Source organism: Pongo abelii, chromosome 2 (assembly GCF_028885655.2).
Source record: "Pongo abelii isolate AG06213 chromosome 2, NHGRI_mPonAbe1-v2.0_pri, whole genome shotgun sequence".
Taxonomy (NCBI): domain Eukaryota; kingdom Metazoa; phylum Chordata; class Mammalia; order Primates; family Hominidae; genus Pongo; species Pongo abelii.
This window is the reverse complement of record NC_085928.1, coordinates 63,768,841-63,789,837: the sequence shown is the minus strand read 5'-3', so window position 1 is coordinate 63,789,837 and position 20,997 is coordinate 63,768,841. Positions and strand designations below refer to the sequence as shown.

The following is a 20,997-nucleotide window of genomic DNA, read 5'->3' as shown; positions in this document are numbered from 1 at the left end:
AATAAAACTAGAAATCTATAAAAAGAGAAACTTCGTAAACTACACAAATTAAACAACATGCTCCTGAACAACCACTGGGTCAAGGAAGAAATTACAGTTAAATCGAAACAATTCTAGAAACAAACATTCAAACACAACATATCAAAATCTATGGGATATGGCAAAAGCAGTGCTAAAAAGAAAGCTGATAGAATAAATGCCCACATAAAAAAGTAGAAAGATTTCAAATAGACAATTTAAAAATGCACTTTGAAGAACTAGAAATGCAAGAACAAACCAAACCCCAAATAAGTAGAAAGAAAGAAATAATAAAGATCAGAGCAGAACTAAAGTAGAGGCAAATGAAAAAATGCAAAGGATAAATGAAATGAAAAGTTTGTGTTTTGAAAAGATAATCAAAATAAATAAACCACTTGATGGATTAACCAAAAAATAAAAGAAGGCCCAAGCAAAATCAGATATGAAAAAAAAGACATTACAACTGATATCACAGATACACAAAGGATCATCAGGCATTATTATGAACAACTATACATTAAAAAATTAGAAAACCTAGAGGAAACAGATAAATTCCTGGACTCATACAACTGACCAAGATTGAATCAGGAAGAAATTAAAAATCTGAACAGATCAATAACAAATAATAAGATTTAATAAGTAATAAACAATCTCCCAACAACAGAAGTACAGGACCTAATGGTTTCACTGCCAAATTCTATCAAACTGTCAACGAAAAACTAACTCCAATTCTCCTCAAACTATTCCAAAAAATTGGAGAGGAGAAAATCCTACCTAACTTATTGTATGATGCCAGCATTAATTATCATGATACCAAAACCAGACAAGGGCACAACAAAAGAAAACTACAGGCCAATATACCTGATGAACATAGATACAGAAATTGTCAACAAAATACTAGCAAACCAAATCCAACAGCACATTAAAAAAAACAATATGCCACTATCAAATGGGATTTATCCCAGGGATGCAAGAATGGTTCAATGCATGCAAATCAATAAACATGATACATCACATCAACAGAATGAAGTACAAAAACCATATGATGATCTCAATAGACATGGAAGAAGCATTTAATAAAATTCATCATCCCTTCATGGTAAAAATTCTCAATAAACTAGGCATAGAAGTAACATACGTCAACATAATAAAGGTCAAACATAACAAACCCACAGGTAACACCATGCTGAATGAAGAAAGACTGGAAGCCTTTCCCCTAATAACTAGAACAAGACAAGGATGACAACTTTCACCACCCCTATTTACTATATTACTGGAAGTCCTAGCCAGAGCAATCAGGCAAGAGAAAGAAATAAAAGGCAATCAAATTGGAAAAGAAGTCAAATTGTCCCTCTTTGCTGATGATGTGATCTTATATATTAAAAAAACTAAAGTTTCAACCAAAAAACTCTTAGACCTGATAAATTCAATAAAGTTGCAGAATACAAAATCAGCATACAAAAATCAGAATCATTTCTATATGCTAATTAATGTACTAACTAATTAATGTACTAATAAATCAAGAAGGCAATCCCATTTACAATAGCTACAAAAATAAAAAATACCTAGGAATAAATGTAACAAGGAAATGAAAGAGTTCTAAAAGAAAAACTACAAAACACTGTTGAAATAAATTAAAAACGACACAAAGGGAAAGATACTCCATGCTCATGGATCAGTAAAGTTAATATCCTTCAAATAACCATACTGTCCCTTGTGATCTAGAGATTCAATGTAATGTCTATCAAAATACCAATGAGATTTTTTACAGAAATAGAAAAAATAATCCTAAAATTTGTGTGGAAACTAATAGAGCCCAAATAGCCAAAGCTATCCTGAGCAAAAAGAACAAAGCTGGAGACACCACACTACTTGAAACTCAATATATTACAAGGCTATGGTAACTAAGATCGCATGGTACTAGTACAAAAACAGACACACAGACCAATGGAATAGAATACAGAACCCAGAAATAAATCTACGTATTTACAGCCAACTGATTTTTGACGAGGGTTCCAAGAACATGCATTGGGGAGAGTCTCTTCAATAAATGGTCTAGGAAAACTGAATGTATACAGAAAATGAAACTAAATTCATATCTCTCACCATAAACAAAAATCAACTCAAAGTGGATTAAAGACTTAAATATTAAGATTCAAAACAATAAAACTCTTAGAAGAAAACAGGGAAAACACTTCAGGACATTGGTTTAGGAAAAGATTATGGCTGAGTCTTCAAAAGCATAGACAACAGAAACAAAATTGGACTATATTAAACTAAAAATCTTCTTCACAGCAAAGCAATAATCAGCAGACTGAAGAGAAAACCTGTTGAATGGGAGAAAATATTTGCAAACTATCCATCTGATGAGGGACTAATATCTAGAATATACGATGAACTCAACAGAAAAAATAAAACAAATAATTCCATTAAAAAGTGGGCAAAGGACAAGGGGAATGTAAATCATAACCACAGTGAGTTATCATTTTATCCCAGTTAAAATGGCTATTTTTAAAAAGACAAAAAATTACAGATGCTGTTAAGGAAACAGAGAAAGAGAACTTTTATACACATTGACAGGAATGTAAATTAGTATAGCCACTATGGAAAACAGTATGGAGATTTCCCAAAAAACTAAAAATACAGTCTAGCAACTCTACTACCAGATATTTATCCAAAGGAAGTTAGTATATCAAAGCATACTTGTACTTAAATGTTTATTGCAATATTATTCATAATAGCAAAGATATGGAATCAACCTAAGTGTCCATCAGTGGATGAATAGATAAAGAAAATGTGGGATTTATACACAATGGAATACTATTTTCCAATAAAAAAGAATGAAATCGTGTCATTTGCAGTCGTGTGGATGGAACTGGCAGTCATTATGTTAAGTGAAATAAGCCAGACACAGAGACAAATTTGACATGTTCTTACTCATATGTGTGAGCTAAAAAAAGTTGATCTCATGAAAGTAATGAATGTGCGTGTAAATGGGGCAAAGAAAAGTGTTTGGTTAATAAGTACAAACATGCGGTTAGTTAGAAGGCATAAGTTCTAATGTTTGATAGCAGAGTACGGTAACTATAATTAGCAACAGTGTATTGCATATTTCATTGTCTTTTCTTTTATTTTTTTAAGTTCCAGTGTACACATGCAGGATGTGCAGCTTTGTTATACAGGTAAACGTGTGCCATAATGGTTTGCTGCGTTTATCAACCCATCACCTAGTTATTAAGCCCAGCATGCATTAGCTCTTTTCCCTAATGCATATTTCAAAGTAGTTAGAAGAATTTGAAATGTTCCCAACACATGGAAATTATAAAATACCCAAGCTGATAGATGCTGTAAATATCCTGACTTGATAATTACACATTGTATCCATGCAACAAAATATTACATGTACTCTCTATATATGTAAAATATTATACATCAATTTTAAAATAAAAAATGATATGAAATACACAGGAAAAACCCAAATAAGAAATGCGTAGAACTCAGAGGAAGTCAGTTATAAAACTTTATTGACAAACATGAAATATCTAAATTAATTGAGAGACACTGTATTTCCCTGAGGGAAATCCAGTCAGTCATTTCACACTAATCTATATTCAAACTGCTATTCTAATAAATACCTTAAGTTTTTTGCTATCTCACAAAATTGCCCATGCTCACTAAGGAGGAACAAATAGGTGGGAATAAAGGAAATTTTGGAGAAGAGTGGTAAAAAGAAAACCTTGCTCTACAAGTTGTTAACATATTACAAAATTTATAATAACTAAAAGTAATGTAGGCTTGCTGCAACAATCAAATAAGGGAGCAACTAAATAGAACTCATCACTTTAAACAGAAACACCCAGTAGATGGTAAAATTAATATTTCATAACAGTGGGGACAGAATGACTTTCAAAGACATGGCATTAGTATCAAAAGGTTGACTCTAGAAAAAAAGATTATGATAACTCATCACACTTGATATAAAAATATGAATTTCAGCTTGATCAAAAGTCTAAATTAAAATAAATAAGGTAATAAAAATTAGAAGATATAAAGAAATGTCCAACAGATCTTTAGATGGAAAGTTGCAAGCTTACTGTTGGTTCATAAAACCAAAACCAAACTGAAGTAAAAAAGTTGAAATGTTAAACTACATAAAATTTAAAATTACATATCATCGATAATTTCCATGAAACAAGTTCAAAGACATCAAGAGAGGGGAAAATTTGCAGCATACAACAGACAAAGCTTTGGAAAAATAAACACATCTATAGTAATATGAGCAAAAAGAACTGCCAGACAACTCAAAAAGGAGAAATTCAAATAATAATAAAAATAAGAAAAATACTGATATTCAAATTTCTAGATAATAAAATGGGAAATATACCAAAATCAAGAATTGAGATATATAATTTTGACTATCAACTCAGCAAAACTTTTTAAAAAGCTGAGATATACTATTCAATTATACCCAATTTTTTTTTGAGAATGCTGTCATAAAATTTTAGAGAATTTTTTTCCTTTTTGAGCAATGAGTTCTTGCTGTGTTTCCCAGGCTGCCTCAGCACCTGGGCTCAAGCATTACTCTCATTTCAGCCTCCCGAATAGCTGGGACCGCAGGCATGCACCACCAAGCCTTGCTTTTATTTTATTCTTTAAAAAATTTTATAAATATATTCATGTTCTCAACAATGAAGAAAATGTTATTAAAATAAAATCACATTTTTGTATGTCAGAAACACCTGCACGGTGAGAAATATGAAACAAAAGACTTTTTAGTTTTAAGTGTAAATATTGCAATTCATTATTATTTTAAACCTGACAAATAATAAAAAGATAAAACACATATTAAAAATGACATCAAAGGAGGATACAGTTTTTTTCTCTAACAACTTAGGGTCAAAGAGCAACAAAATCTATAGCTGGAAAATGATAGGACTGAGTTGTAATGTGGATTTGTGTGCCCAGTTTCACCATTTATCTGCTCTTGGCTATAAAACAAACCATCTCTGGGAATCACTTCCCTCTTCTGTAAAATGGGGATAATCCTTCTTGTCCACCCTTGAAGATAACGTGTAATAAAATATCGGAATGCAACTGTAAAAATGATTATTCTCGTTACAATGATTGTACTCATGGAGTTATATGTAGTTCTATATTATTCTTCTACCTACTCAATTGTTTGTATACTGGGCAGAAGCATTCCTTCTACTTTGCAGTTTGGAAGATCTGATCTGACTTTTATATGCTTTAGAATTCATTCACTGAGAAAGCACTTCCCTACTATAACACGAATTGTACATATTTTGTATCTTATGTCAAATTAGATGCTTCTTCTGAGTAATGTTCCAATATATGACACTGGTTTTACTGCAACCTTTCTGAATATCGCTGCAGAAGTGAAATTGTCTACTTACAATTTCACAATAGTATGATGCTTTCATATACTTTTTAAAAAGAGCATCAATCTGGACAGATTTTCCCCCCTTAGATCCTGAGGATAGCAATAATGTTCAATGAGATGTTGCACCTGCTTTTAGTGAGAGGGTAAATCTGGGAGAACATATGTAGAAAGGCAGTTTGCATAGAATTGAGCTAAATCTTGGTAAACTTCTTTAAGACAAAAATGAAGTTTGTCAGGATTTTAATCAATACACTTGAAGGCCCTTTCCAGGATTATGACTAAGATAAAATAAATAATATTTTCTCTCTTCTGATATCTTCTAAAATGGATGGTGGCTGAGTGAACTTAATCAGGAAAGAGAGGGGAAAGGAAAATTCACAGATGAATTTGAGAGAAAATGGTTTTTGGAGCATTTGAAATCCAGGTTCCTTTCCTCAAAACAGAAAGGCTCCAAATCATATAATCTAGACTTCATTTAGGAAAGGTAAGAATAGACAGCTCCATTGCTTTTATTTCAACCAGAATTATTAAGATTGAAGGGTCCTCCTTGGCTTGTCAAGCAGCTGCCAAGATTCTAAAGAACTGCTAAAAGATGCCTTGAATTATTAGTGCTGTGTTGTGGTAGCTGCACTGGACAAAATGTAAACAGAATGTTGCAATGGGCACTTTCCAAATCTGCGACTTATTATTTCAAACATTATTTAATAAAAAGGCATGAAAATATGCAACTAACCTATTTACTTTTACGTGTACCATGAAACTGAGCTACCCTTGCTTGTAAGCATGTGCCAAATTAGTCGTCTTCTGATGTTACTTAGCTATTAATACACTGGTCAGGAATTTTGCTTCCTATGATAATTAGAAAACAAAATCAAGCCAGGAGCGGTGGCTCATGCCTGTAATCCCAGCAGTCTGGGGAGGCCAAGGCAGGAGGACTGCTAGAAGCCAGGAATTTACAACTAGCCTGCGCAATATAGTGACACGCTGTCACCACAAGGAAAACAGAAAAATTAGCCTGGCATGATGGTGCAGGCCTGTAGTTCTAGCTGCTTGGGAGGTTGAGGTGGGAAGATCACTTGGCCCCCAAATTTCAAGGCTGAAGTGAGCTGTGATCATCCTACTACTGCACTCTAGCCTGGATGACAAAACAAGACCATGTCTCAAAAAAAAAAGAAGAAAGAGAGAAAGAAAGAGGGAAAGAAGGAAGGAAGGAAGGGAGGGAGGGAGGGAGGGAAGAAGGGAGGGAAAGAAAGAAAAAAGAAGGAAGGAAGGAAAGAAAGAAAGGAAGAAAGAAAGAAAGAAAACAAAGCCATGCTTTATATATTTTCCTAAATATCACAAATGACTTAAAAACAAAGTATTAAAGGATCAAAACATAGTTATAAAATAAGGGCTTTTCATGTCTAGGTATTTGGATATAACCTCGACTATTTTAATGTAGATACTGCTTTTTACTTCTATAAACTATCTATCGCCAATACGAAAGGAAAATATCTTGGGCCTCCAAAATCACTAAGGAAAACTCAAGCTGCAAGCTGCTTAGGGCAAACCTGCCTCCCATTCTATTCACAGTAATCCCTCTGCTCACTGAGATAGCCTCCTTTGGAAAGGCTAATCGGAAACTCAAAGGAATGCAACTGTGTGTGTCTCACCTATCTGTGATCTGGAAGCTCCCTCCCAGAGTCCTCCTGCCCTTGCTTCAAGATGCCCCGCCTTTCCAGACCGAATCAACGTACTTCTTACCTATGTTGATTGATGTCTCATGTCTCCCTAAAATGTATAAAACCTAGCTGTGCCCCGACCACCTTGGGCACATGTCGTCAGGACTTCCTGAGTCTGTGTCACAGGTGCACTCTCAACCTTGGCAAAATCAACTTTCTAAATTAATTGAGACCTGTTTCAGATATTCTGGGTTCACACAAACAAGATTTTACTCCACTAATTTTCACTATAAGTGTGCTACTACACTGATATATTATAAGGTATAAGATGAGGAGATAATACAAAAAGAAAGGAAAGATTGAAGCTAAATTAGCGCCAAAGAGCTTTGAATCCTAGATAAGCTAGAAAGTTAAGCCTCTGCAAAAGATGAGCGCTTATTAATAACTCCAGATTTAATTCAGATATTTTTGTTCAATATTAGTTGGCATTGTTTTGAAACAGATGAAAGTTTGACATAAGGAAAATGTAACCCCATATTCATTTCAAAAAAAAGAATAGAAATAACTATAGTAATGTCAATTTATATTGTATACAAAAAATAAAGGCAGTTTAACACTAAAGTGGGTTATTGAGTGAGGCGATATACTTTTCTTGATATTTTGTTATATAAGAGAAATAGCCATCTGTCTTAAAGACTGTAGGTACAGAGGATTACATTAGGAAGCTTCTCTGGGGTTTTATTTTGTCTTTTAATTTTATGAAACAGTTTGAAAGAGAGAAATGCCATAGACAGAGTACCAATGAACCAAGAAAGACAATTTTTTGAGGTGATTTCTAGAAAATCACTCCTACTCAAGGGTAGTTGTAAAGTGTTACATAACATGGCTTGTTTACAGTTGCTCTTAACTCAGGCAACACAAGAGTCACAGAAGTTTCCCTTTGATGCTGTTTGTGCTGAGCACTACAGTTCATTCAGTCTGAAGATACAGAGACGGAAAAGACTCCGTTTCTGCCTCCAGGTACTCACTAGCCTAACTGGAGAGAAGAGACATGTAAATAAATAAAATACAAACAGCATGGTGAATGCACTATGGATATTTACAAAAGGATCACAGCTAGTTTAGAGGAATGAATTACTTTTTAGCAAAGGAAGAAGTCTGGGAAGAAAAACAAATCCATGTAAATTTTGGCAAATGACTAAGAATTTGCCAGGTGGAAGGAAGGATATTCAGAGCTGAGAGAAGAAAGGAAAACCTATGTCAGAGAAGTGTGAGTAGTTCCCTGTTGCTGAGCATAGCTAGTGGACTGGCAAGGAAGAGTGGCTGGAAGTAAAGTTGGAGCAGAAATTCAGAGGAAGAAGGACTTGGAAGGATGAGCTACAGGGCTTGGCTTGTTCCCAGAATGACATGAGGAGCCACTAAAGGATTTTAAGCATGAGACGGAACTAATACCTAAAATTAATTTGGTGACAGTATGGGAAAAACGACGAACAAGGGCAAGGCTAGATTCAGGGAGATGAGTTTGGAAGGTATTGAAAGAGTCTAGACTAAGCATATTGAATAAGTAAGTAATGAATGATCAGGAAAGTATAGTATATTCGAGAGAACCATCTAAGAGTAGTCTGAGTGCATTTGGCTGAGTCTGGAGAAAAATTTTAAAAAAGAAATTTGGAGAGTCCCTCTGATAGAATATGGACTATATGAGTCTTAAACATTTAGGGGAGAAAGATGAGTTTAATTATGAACCTGTTAACTGAGCATGGAGGTCATCCATTTGTCCATGTCACCATCTTGAGGGCTTTTAGTTTAATAGGGAGGATTGGGCTAGATATGCAGAAGAGAGGGGAATTTACCCCAATGCCAGGATGTATCCTACTGGTGCTACTCAGAGGACTACTTGTACCAGCTCATGGAATTACATAACGTTGTATCAGATAGTGACGGTTTTATTCTCCTTTCAATTTCCTTTCCCTTTGGATTAACCACTTCAAAGACTTCTAGCTTGGTGGAAGTTTGTTTTTAACTTTTGCTCATCTACTTTTTACTTCAAGAGAATATTAGTCTCAGGCTCAAGTCTTTTAGCTGAGAATAAATACCTAATTAAAATGTAATAATATCACTATGTTGTTTGCTAGATTCTTTTTATCATTTCATCTTATTTGTGGCAGTTGTATCAATTTTCCATTAACAATATTGATAAGGATGTTATTTTTATTTATTGCTATTTTAAAACATGATTCAATTTAAAGAAATGATATAAAGAAGAAATATTGTTGTGTGCAGGTATGAAAAAAATCATGAAGGCAGTATGTATAAGGACTTGGACATATCAAAAGGGGACTATTATTGGGTAATGCTAGAACTGAGAGTCACCTTCACATTTGGACAAACTAGGATTCATCATCTCATTTGGAGGTGCTGAAATTACAGTAGCTGATGAAATTTTTTTATAAGAAAGTCTAGGAAAGATTCCCAACTCTCACTGATGGGCTTAAATGAGTCTGCTAATTGTCTAAAATTATCTGCAAATATTTGTATCTATGTGCATTTTTCCCTTGGGGAGAAATGACATAGTTTGTTTTTATTTTCATTTTTTCCTATTTTTGTTTTGAGACTCTCAAAGGGATCTTTGACCAAAACACAAAATGGAAGTGAATGAACAAGAGAGCTAAGAATGGGCAATGGAAGAGGATCACCAAACGAATGGAGAAGTAAAAATCAAAGATATAATAAGGGGACCAAGAGAGTGCTGTCAGAGACTTCACAGGAAAGACAAGTGTCTCTGAGCCTCAGGAAAAATAAGGCATGAATGATTAATGGTTAGCTTTGCCCAATGTTACTGAGTTGTTCGGTGAGCTGAGGTTTCCGTGATCAGTAGCTTCTGATTTAATAATATAGTGACTGTTGCCAAAGTAATTTCATGGGATGGTGGGAGTGGAATCCGGCCTGTGGTGGGAGAGGAGTTAATGGGAGTGGAGGAGCTGGTGACAGGAAATAAAAATTAGGTTTTTTTTTTTTTTTTTTTTTTTTGAGGGAAGATAGCTGAGAAAAGATCAAATGGGACTCTAGCTATGGCGGGTGGAGTGGGGGTCAGGGTCATGAGAGTTTTGCTGTTTTTCTGCTGGTCTTATGGATGGATGGGAGTGATATAATCTTAATACCTTCAAATAATGAAGTCATGAAATACAGAAGAGGCTCAAGTTGCAGGTGGTTAAAAGAATTGTTTATGAAGCAAAATTCAGATTGGAGTGGGGGCAGTTGTGGGACCCAGAGCAGAGAGGGTGGTCAGCTTGACAATAGGCCTAGAGGGAAGCAGAGGAGCTGAGCAGATAGACATACAGGAGTTGGAACTGGTGAGGGAGATTCATTCCTGAGAACCTCTGAAGTCCCGGTAAAGAACTGTCCTGAGACTGAAGGGGGAGGGGGCAGAGACAGTGTTAGTTTGGAGCAGGTGGGAAACTGGAGGGAGTGGCAACCAATGGTAAGAAAGATTTGATGAGAGTCTGACGATCAATCCGAATGACATTAAGACCTGAGACTTTATGATGGCATCAACTGCAATTGTTCATGCAACTGTTCCAAGCACACTTAGCTTTAGGAATGTAGGACACTGGCCAAAGGACAGATCCAAATCTGGGAGTTTCTAGGAAATGGCACTGTCCCTGTTCCTCAATGCTAGTTCCCTCTCTAACTAGCACCAGTCATGCCATCCCTACCACTTATTAAAGGATTTGCTCTCACAGTAGTCTTTTTTGTCCCCCCATCAACTTTGTCTTCTGTGTAGTTTATCCTCATTGGTCTACTTCCGACATTAATAACTCCCATTTTAAAAACAAGTCTCCATGCCCCACTCCAGCTACTTTTAATCTTCTTTTTGAAACTTTTTCAGAGCTGTGTTATAAACAGTATTAATTTCCTCATCACCCATTCTTTATTTTCTTTTATATTTTAAACTACATTTTTTTTCAGATTCATGTCTGTAGTTTTATTTAGGGTTTTGAATAGCTAATCTATGTGCACATGATTCAAAGGTATTAAAGTATATAAAAATAGAGTTTATCTTCCTTCTATCATTTTACCCTACCATCCAGTTTCCTTCCTTGTAGGAAACTACTATTGTCTACTGTTTTTAAAATATATTTTCATATAAAGGCACATTTTTATTTGTTCTGTAATAAATGATAGCATTTCATACATACTGCATTGCAACTTTTTCTGCTAGCTTAGCAGACTTTGCAGATCTTTTAATTTTAACATATGGAAAGCTGCCTAATAATTTTAACACCTGGATAGTATTCCATTGAATGTATATACAGTAGTTCCTAGTTATCTGTTAGGCATAGGCCTAAGACCCCCCAGTGAATGCCTGAAACCATGAATAACTCCAAACTCTCTATATATACACTATGTTTTCCCCTATCCATACATACCTACGATAAACTTTAATTCACAAATTAGGCACAGTAAGAGATTACCAACAATGACTAATAACAAAGAACAATTATAACAATACTCAGAATGACATGCAATTTAAAACACGATTTTTGTTATGTCTGAAATTTTCCATTTAACATTTTTAGACTGCGGTTGACTGCCGGTAACTGAAACTAGGGAAAGTGAAACTGAATAAGGAGGGACTACTATATATAGATTTTTTGGCTTGTTTTCTATGTATACGTATTTACGTTGTTTTCAATTGTTTGCTTATGTACAAAACTGCAAAGAGTAACTGTGAACATCTATTATTATTTTACTTAAGTGCAAGCATATCTGTAAGATAAATTCCTAGAACTGGAATCACTAGGTCACCAATCTATGTTCAATTCTTAAAGATCAATCTTGTCACCACCATTTTGACTGAAACAGCTTAATTCCAAGGTAATTCTTTGCCTTTACATAATTTTGTACTTTAGCAACATTGGACACAGCTAATCAGCACTTCCTTTTTTCTTAAAAAAAATACTTTCTTCTTTTGGCTTCCATAATATCACACCCTTCTGGATTTTTCCCTATTCCACTAACTGCTCCTTCTCAGTTTCCTTTTATGGCTCCTACCCTCTTCAATATCCATATTTTGGACTGCTCTAGAACTCTTTTCTCAGCTTGATCCTTTAAATACATTCTTCCCTGAAATTATTTCATAAAATCCCGTTCTTCTAAATGCCATTTATATAATGATGACTCACACATTCTTATCTCCAACTCTGGCTTTTTCCTTGAGCTCTGTCCCATCTACCCCTGTTATGCCTGCACCTGGGTATCTAGTAAGCTGCTCAAAATGTAACTGTTCCTTAGTCTTCTCATATCAGTTGGTGACAACTGCATTTTTTCCTGTTGCTCTGGTCATAAATCTAGACATGAGCCTTGATTCCTTTCCTTCCAACACCCACCATATCTAATCTATCATCAAGTCTTGTCACCTTTGCCTCCAAATACATCCAGAATTCACACACTTCTCACCATCTCTACAATACATCCTGGTTAAAGACTAGGCTGGCAAACACTAGTGATTGCCTGACAGCCTTCTTTCTTCCCCTCTTGTCTTCCAACAGAAACTCTCCACAGAATAGCAAGAAGTTATTGGTGAAACAGTTTCCTGCTGAAATGCTTTCATGTCTTCCCACTGTACACAGAAGAAAATAGGAACTCTGTACCCTGGGTTAAATGGACACATATTACTTCTGAGAGAAGGAAATAACACAAAGAAATTGGAAAGATTATGAAATTAATAGAGTTTCCCCTTTTTCATACTCATTGATGTAATTTTTACCTATTTATGTTCATTTCTAGGCTCTAAAATATGTCTCTTTTGTTCCTTTTCAAGTGGAAGGATCATGTCTGTTTCAGATGTCAATTTTGAGTTTTCCTACTGCACTTCAAGGGTTCTTCACTTTTAGATCAGAAATTAGTATTTATTCTCTGTCTAATTTAAGGCTGAGGGAATGGAAAAGCAAGGTTTCCACTTACAAGGCACGGGAACTGTGGTTCTAGGTTGGATCACTACATATGTTTCCCTAGGGGTTTCTGGACCTGGCCACTGAAAGATTAATAGTGCTTTCAGCTAACAACCAGAAGGCAACACGCAACATCTTGTTTACCCTGCCTCAAACAGCATCCCGTCCACCTTTCATATTGGAAAAAAAAGAGAATCCTGCCATGGTTTTGCAAATATCGCTATGTCCATGTTGTTTTACATTACCCAGTTATTACTAACGTACTAGAGAATGCCCTTCAAACATCTTTAAAATGATTTCAGTAAAAGTTAATCAAATTCAAAAAAGACATTTGCTAGATAAGAAAATTTAAACTATCACTCCTTTTATTTCTGATTAAGAAGTAAGTTGGCCGGGCGCTGTGGCTCACGCCTGTAATCCCAACACTTTGAAAGGCCAAAGCGGGCAGATCACGAGGTCAAGAAATCGAGATCATCCTGGCCAACATGGTGAGACCTCGTCTCTACTAAAAATACAAATTAGCTGGGTGTGGTGGCACGTGCCTGCAATCCCAGCTACTCAGGGGGCTGAGGCAGGAGAATCGCTTGAACCAGGGAGTCAGAGGTTGCAGTGAGCCGAGATTGCGCAACTGCACTCCAGCCTGGAGACAGAGACTCCATCTCAAAAAAAAAAAAAAAAAAAAAAAAAAAAAAAAAAAAAAAAGTCAGTCATATTTTTGAAAGTCTTTGGGAAAAATATGCACCCAACTTTAAATAAAAACAAAATATTTTCTAAGAAAAGTATGTGTATAATTTTAATTAACAGCTTTATAGTAGTCTTTATAAGAACAATAAAAACAATATAACTAGTTAATACATTCACTTTTAAAAAGTGAACAAGTTGACTTTACAAATGTGCTGTTGCTCAATCCCACCCATTTATATAATAAAATTTGGCTAATGAGGCAAGATGGCAGAAAGTGCATTATTCTTTAAAGTCCTCATTCCAACAAATAAGTTATTTGTATGCTGTTGAAAGGGAACAATCCCTTAATATAACTTAAGCTCATTAGCTCTGTAATAAGCCCACTTGGATGAAGCGTGAATAAATGATTCATACTAACTGAAAGATATGTGGAAAAATATACTGAACTTCCTTGGATTAAAAATTAGCAAAATAAGTTATTTTCATAGGAACTCCTAAGTTAACAGCAGGCAAGTGTAAAATTTGTTCTAGAAACATCTGAGTTTGTTCCTTCATTGAACCACCTCTCCCAAAGCTTAGAAAACCCCTTTTGATTGGAAACTGTGAATACATACTCTCATTCTCAAGACTGGCTTTGAAACAAAGATTAGAATGGGGTGGGGGGAAGCAAGAACGACTCTTTCCTTAGGGAAGGCACGAAGTGGTGATGCTTGGACCCGTTTATGAGTTTGGGGAGGGGAAAATGGAGAGGAGGAAGAGAAAGAGACTGCAAGCCCAGAGGCGATGGCAGTCTTCCTCGGGTTTGCTTCTGCTGTAGATACCCTCGCTTTATCAGCGAAATGTAGCCCAGAGTCCATTCCACCTCACAAGAAACACACAGACAAATGGGGCACACCAAACTTAAGCATCATTAGACTGTTGATCATCAAATCAAATTTCTAAGACTTGTATGTAAATAGAACTAGAGTGAAACCCGTTTTAAAATTTGTACCGTTTTCCTGTTCTCCCTCTCTCTCTCTCTCTTTTTTTTTTTGGCATAGCACATCCACTAAAATTTAATTAAATTGCAATAATTATATATCTGTTCCAGAATATGGGGGAGAGGTTAATGCCACCTGCTTATGTCATCTTAAATATTCACCTAACAAATCATCTTAACTATATTACCATCGTCAAGGTGCCTGGGAAGTAATTAACATGCAGGAAAAACAAAATCTACTCCTTAAGGCTTCTTCCAAAGTGCCTGTCCTTAGGAAAGGCTCTCTCATCCAGGGCCCCATCAGTGGCCACCTCTTTCGTGCAAACTGAAATAACCTCAACATCAAATCCAGCATTGGAACCTCCCCAAATGCCCATCTCCGTTTGCATCTTTTCTCCTCATCCCTGAGCTCTCCCAGCCCCTTTAGGGGCAGGACCCCTGAGGATGAACCCTCATTCTGCCGGCCTCTCGGATCCCCCTTTCTCTTTTGCTTGATTGCCCCTCCAAACAGGAAGGCGCCAACAACCCTACCTTGAGTCAGACCTGCGGCAACTAGGCAAGCTGCAGCCGCGAGGTAGAAGCTCTCTCTGACCCTTTTACCTTAACGGTTCGTACCCGCGGGAAATTAAGTTGGAAAACTGCAAGCGATTTCCGATCTACGGCTTCTTCCAGCTCCTCAGATTTATCTTACCGTCCCCCCCGCGAATCCTCCCAAGATCCCACCGAAAGATGGATTCGAAGACTCTCCCCTCCTTCCACTGCTGGATTCTGGCCGGTGCCCCGTCTCTCTCCACCCCAGCGGCTCCCCGAGGTAGGAGCGCCAGGAGCCTGCGCCCTAAGTGGGGTCTCGCCGGCTTGGACCGCCACCCCTCGCCCTTGGGCCCGGGTCAGACCCCTCCCTTTCTCCCAGCCTTGACCACTATCTCCGCCTAGCACCACGGAACTTCGCCCCCAGGGAGCAGAGGTTGTGGGCAGAAAAGGGAAAGGGCAATTCTTGAATTCCTGCGCTGTTAGATCAAAGTAGTGTGGGAAAGGACTTGGCGCCGGCTTCCCAGCGTTTCCGCCGAGAGCAGGCGCTGTCCAGCCTCCCACTCCCCACGTCCCCACGCCCCTTCCCCACCTGCGCGCCAGCTGCGGGCGTGACGCGCACTCCCGGGCTCAGCGCTGATCCACACACTCACCCCTGGCGCTCCCTGCAGCAGTCGGAGCTGGCAAGGTGGCGCCCCCAGCCCCGGGGCGCGGGAGGGCAGGGGCGACCCCACGGGGCGGGAGGACAGCAGCGCCTGTCGCCAGCTTTCGGGGCCGCGGCGCTGACTGCGCTCTGGGGAAGTCTTGCGCCGCCCTTGCGGGTCCGGGGCGCCTGCGGGCGGGCGGACGTCCGAGGCTCTCCAGCACGCCTAGCACCCCTCTCTTCTTGCCTTCTTCGCTTCCTTCCTTCAACACCCCTCTCTCCCTTTCTCTCTTGCTTCTGTCACTTTTTCGCCTCCCTGCCTCTTCTCTCCTCCGTCTCCTCCCTTCCCTTTCACTGATGCGTGGAGAAGGGCGGGGGAGAAAAAAGTCCCGTCTCTTAAACTTGAGTGATACCTTCGAGATTATCTGTTCATGGAATCTGAAAAATGACGTGAATCACTTTTCCGAAAACATTTAAAATAAAATGATTTTTGCCTCACATTTTTTCATCTTTGCGTTTTCTTCCCAGTGACTCTTTTTATCCAGCTGGGTGGCTAGCAATGAGAGAGGTCAGATAAAGAAAGCAAAACGGGAATTATAGGTAGCGGACTTAGGAAGTGGGATCGTGAACAGCCATTGGGTGGGCCCAGGGATTAATTTACCCACAATTTCATGAAGAATGCATTTTCTGAAAAAGAAATGGTGTTGGAGCATGAGAAGGAAGACAGGCAAGGTAATAGGGTCAGGATTTATTCACAATTTTATTCTCAGGCGTCCCTGGTGGTTTATCCAGGAGATGCCTTAGCATATGTTTGTAGTGCTTTGACCTGGAGAGAATACATGACCTTTTGCGTTCCTGGCCTTAAATCGTTTTCGACTAATGTTTGGTAGCCTGCAAAGAGTCCAGTTAGCCTGCCAGGAATTCCCCAAACCTGCTTTAAAAGACCTTAGAAACTTGTACGCTTCTTGGAAGGTGGCAATTTTTCATCACTGAAACAGGTCTCCAATGCTGAGAAAGGTGGGACAGATTTTTTATTTATTTATTTATTTATTTATTTTGTACAGACCACCGCCTTTGTAGTTCACAGATGCACCTTCCCAAGACTGAGTTTTACTCTGAGCCTGACTGTCTTAGATTCATATTCCCAGAAAGGAGCTACTGTTAACGAGAGATCCTTTCTGTTCTCCCATTTCCCAACACTAAGTTGATCTTAGATAAGTCTTTCTTATAGACCAAGCCTGTGCTTTCCAGCCCACCTTCCTTCCATTGGTGAAGTCATCCATGATATTCTTCTGGTATCATATATTTAAATGAGATAGCATATATAAAACACTAAACATAATGCTTGGCACTTAGTTCTCAGAAATGTTAGCAGAATTATGGGTAATGACGTCAGATTATCTTTAGCATTTATTTTATGTTTTAATTCTCTCACATAATTCTTTAGCCTCAATTTTCTATGCCATGATTTGCACAGTTCTTGTCTTCGTCCCTTATAAATATATGACAGGTGTTTATGGCTACTCTTAGCAGAGTACAGTGAAAATAATTTCAGAGGAAGTCCAGATTTATAACTTTCATAATAGGACACAGTAATTTCTCTAGAAGATAGGATATTGACAGCCTTGACTTTACACTTGTAACTGAAAGTAATTTGTAACAAATCTTGTAGAAGACAGCCATGGATAAAGTCCAAAGTTATATTTCCTCAACAAGCAGATTAAGAATATCTCTACTTTATACACAGAGTTTCTGCAATGATAGTGCAAACAGCGAGTTTTCCATAGGAACCAACCTGCAATCTGGAGAGCTGAAGACCTCAACTTTAAGGTGCTTCCAGATGACATATTTGGACTTACATAGTTGGGAGTATTTTTGTTACAATTTAATGATCTATCTTGGGAGTAGTTATGTTAAGTGAAGGTGTGGAAAATACCCCATCTGTGATGCAAAAGGAATATACAGTTTCAGATGCTTCTGCTATTGCTACTGCAGCAAACAAATTGGTTAGGTATCAGTGATGAAAATGCACCTTGGGTGTTGCAACAGGACATTGTGCCGTAGAGGTATTCCATTTGCTATTCAGTGCACAGATACTTAACCTGGCAGGCAGGACACAGTCACAGCACTCAGCAAGGGTTTCTCTGAGTAGCGGATGCCATAGAATTAACACTGTAGGCTGCTTCTTTAGATAAACTACATTTTAGAGGCCTTGCTCTCAGTGAGAAAGAGGCCAGAATCTCAGTTAGTTTTTAAATTCACTGCTTTTAAGTTGTTCAAAGTGAATTAAAGTTCAGACCAGTTCTTTCTGAACGCTTAGGAGAAAGATCCCAAAAAACACTGGTGCTTTTAAGGTCTTGTTTATTTTTAATCTTAGATATGCAGAATGAGGGACATGTCTTAATAGACAACACACTAATTGTCTGTTCTTTGAGCTTTTGGCAGAAATAATATTTTATTAGGGACAAATTGCACTAATTTGGTGATATCAATCTCAGTTTAAGACGAAGTTGAATCTCTCTTGTTCTTTTCAATTAAGCTGACTGAACTGTAAAAAACAGCCACAAAGTGCAAAATTAAGGGAAAAAAAATCCAAGAAGTTGTAAAAGGATGTAAGTAGTGTAGACAAAACTAGTACAAATAGTGCAGGCCTACATAACATAACCCTTAATAGTTTATGTTTTTCTTATTTGGTTAACTGAGGAAGACTAACCTCATTTCATATATCTTATAAGATGTACTGACTCATCCCATGACATCAAAAGGTCAATTTTTAGGTGCATTATTTTAAGTATCTTTTAACTGTATTTTGAAAAACATACTGCAGAGTAAAATAAAAATTCGCAATGCAAATAAAAGCAATCAAATAAGCAACTGTTTCCTGGCTTATGGGAAAAACATTTTAGTTTCTTTTTGTAATTATTCAGATGACTGTATGCAATCATTAAATTCATCAGGTAATTGCTTAGTTCTCCTTCTGGAAGGAAGTCAAATAGAAAGATGTGAGAATGTTAAATAAATATAATTATAATTTAATATTTCCATAATATGTAGGTGAAGACTGGGTTGGAAATAATCTGTTATAAAATAATGTTTGTTTGCTTGTAAATAGAAAATATCCCTAGGCTATTCTCTAGAAAATATTATCATATCTAAAGCACTGACCAAAAATTGGGTTTATAGTTTAAATTCATTTTTATAGAAATATTTTTTTAATTTTTAAAATTTTTATTTTATTTTTTTTCTTCAAGTCTTATTTTAAGTTCTGGGGTACATGTGCAGGATGTGCAGGTTTGTTACACAGGTAAACATGTGCCATGGTGGTTTGCTGCACAGATCAACCCATTGCCTACATATTAAGCCCAACATCTATTAGCTATTCTTCCTGATGCTCTTCCTCCCCCTGCATACCCCCCAAAAATGACAGGCCCCAGTGTGTGTTGTTCTCCCACATGTGGCCATGTGTTCTCGTCATTCAGCTCCCACTTATAAGTGGGAACATTCAGTATTTGGTTTTCTGTTCCTTCGTTAGTTTGCTGAGGACAACAACTTCCAGCTCCATTCATGTCCCTGCAAAGGACATAATCTTGTTCCTTTTTATGGTTGCATAGTATTCCATGATATATATGTACCACATTTTCTTTATCCAGTCTGTAATTGATAGGCATTTGGGTTGATTCCATGTCTTTGCTATTGTGAGTAGGGCTTCAATGAACATATGTGTACATCTATCTACATAATAAAATGATTGCTAGGTCAAATGGTATTGCCTCTAGGTCTTTGAGGAATCACCACAGTCTTCCACAATGGTGGAACTAATTTACACTCTCACCAACAATGTAAACACATTCATTTTTCTTTACAACCTCGCCAGCATCTGTTATTTCTTGACTTTTTAATAATTGCCATTCTGACTTGTATGAGATGGTATCTCATTGTGGTTTTGATTTGCATTTCCCTAATGATCAGTGATGTTAAAAATCATTGACATTCCCATTCTAGTTAGCTAAATTTATGAGTTATTTTCCAGACATATGCAATATGTCTGGAATGCGACAGATAGTGAAGGAGACGACTGAATGAGAAGGTTCCAGGTCGGTCACTATGCAACAATCTTGCCTTAGGCTGTAGTTAGCTCATCTCTAATATTGGGTGGGTGAGTAGTGAACAAAATGAACACAAGCGTCAAAATGATTTCTTATCTGTTGCCACAGTGTTCCTTGACTCCACAACGAAAAGAATTATAGCACAATGTTTTGCACATGATAATGAGTGATATGGCTGGGCAAAAATATTGAAGACTATGTGATTTGCATCTACTAGAAAAATACCAGTTGATCAAATTTACTTTAAATAGATACTAATGACACTAAACTACTGTATAATCAAACTCTCCAGCTAAAAACCGAATATCTCAAGAGATAGTCAATGTCAGTATATCCATGCCTCTTGAAAAATTTAATGTTATTCTCAGTTATATCATAGTTGTATTTTACCTAGAGCCATTGTTTGTATTAGTCTTAATACTTTCAATATGATTTCATAATTTCTCACTTATCCTGTATTTGGTAAGGCAATAAGAAAACTTTAGTTATATCTCTGCATTCATAATAAATCTGGTCATAAATGTCACAAAGGACCCTTGCAGTAGACTTGAATTAAATTGGCTGTTAATTTCATCTAACCATTAACCTGCTTGATGACTTAAAAAGGTATTAAATTTCTTTCAATTTCCACTTCCTAAAATTTAATATGAGAATAAGGCAATTCTATCTATCTCCAGAAGTTACCTTGAGTATACCAGAATGTAGTACATGGACTTTTGTAAAAAGGGTAATGTATTACACAATACAAGACCAAATTTATGTGATGAATCTAGCAATAAAATCAAAACAAAACCATCAGGCTTTTGTTGGGGTATCAACAAACACCTGATGGAATATCTTAGGATCTGCTAATCTTTAGGTTAAAATTTTGTCCTGTCAACACAAAGCAAATTTTAAAGGGAAAAGATTTCATAGAAATGTAAATTGCAACTATAAGCCTTCAGGACAACCAGATAGGGTGACTTGTATGCATTTCTACCAGTGACTACTCCACCAACTGTAGTACCCTGTGATAACATTCAA

General features: G+C 37.0%; 1 protein-coding gene across 3 annotated transcripts in view; it reads right to left on the bottom strand.

The window, feature by feature from the left end:
* HTR1F (5-hydroxytryptamine receptor 1F) overlaps window positions 1–16,015 on the bottom strand; it is a 204,491-nt gene extending 188,476 nt beyond the window's left edge. Inside the window, exon 1 of one of the 3 annotated variants that reach the window (XM_024244975.3) lies at window positions 15,389–16,015. The gene's annotated coding sequence lies outside the window, so the exon portion shown is untranslated. The remainder of the gene's footprint in view (window positions 1–15,388) is intronic. The other 2 variants (XM_024244974.3, XM_024244972.3) reach the window with 2 other exon arrangements.
* Between the last annotated feature and the right edge of the window lie 4,982 nt (window positions 16,016–20,997).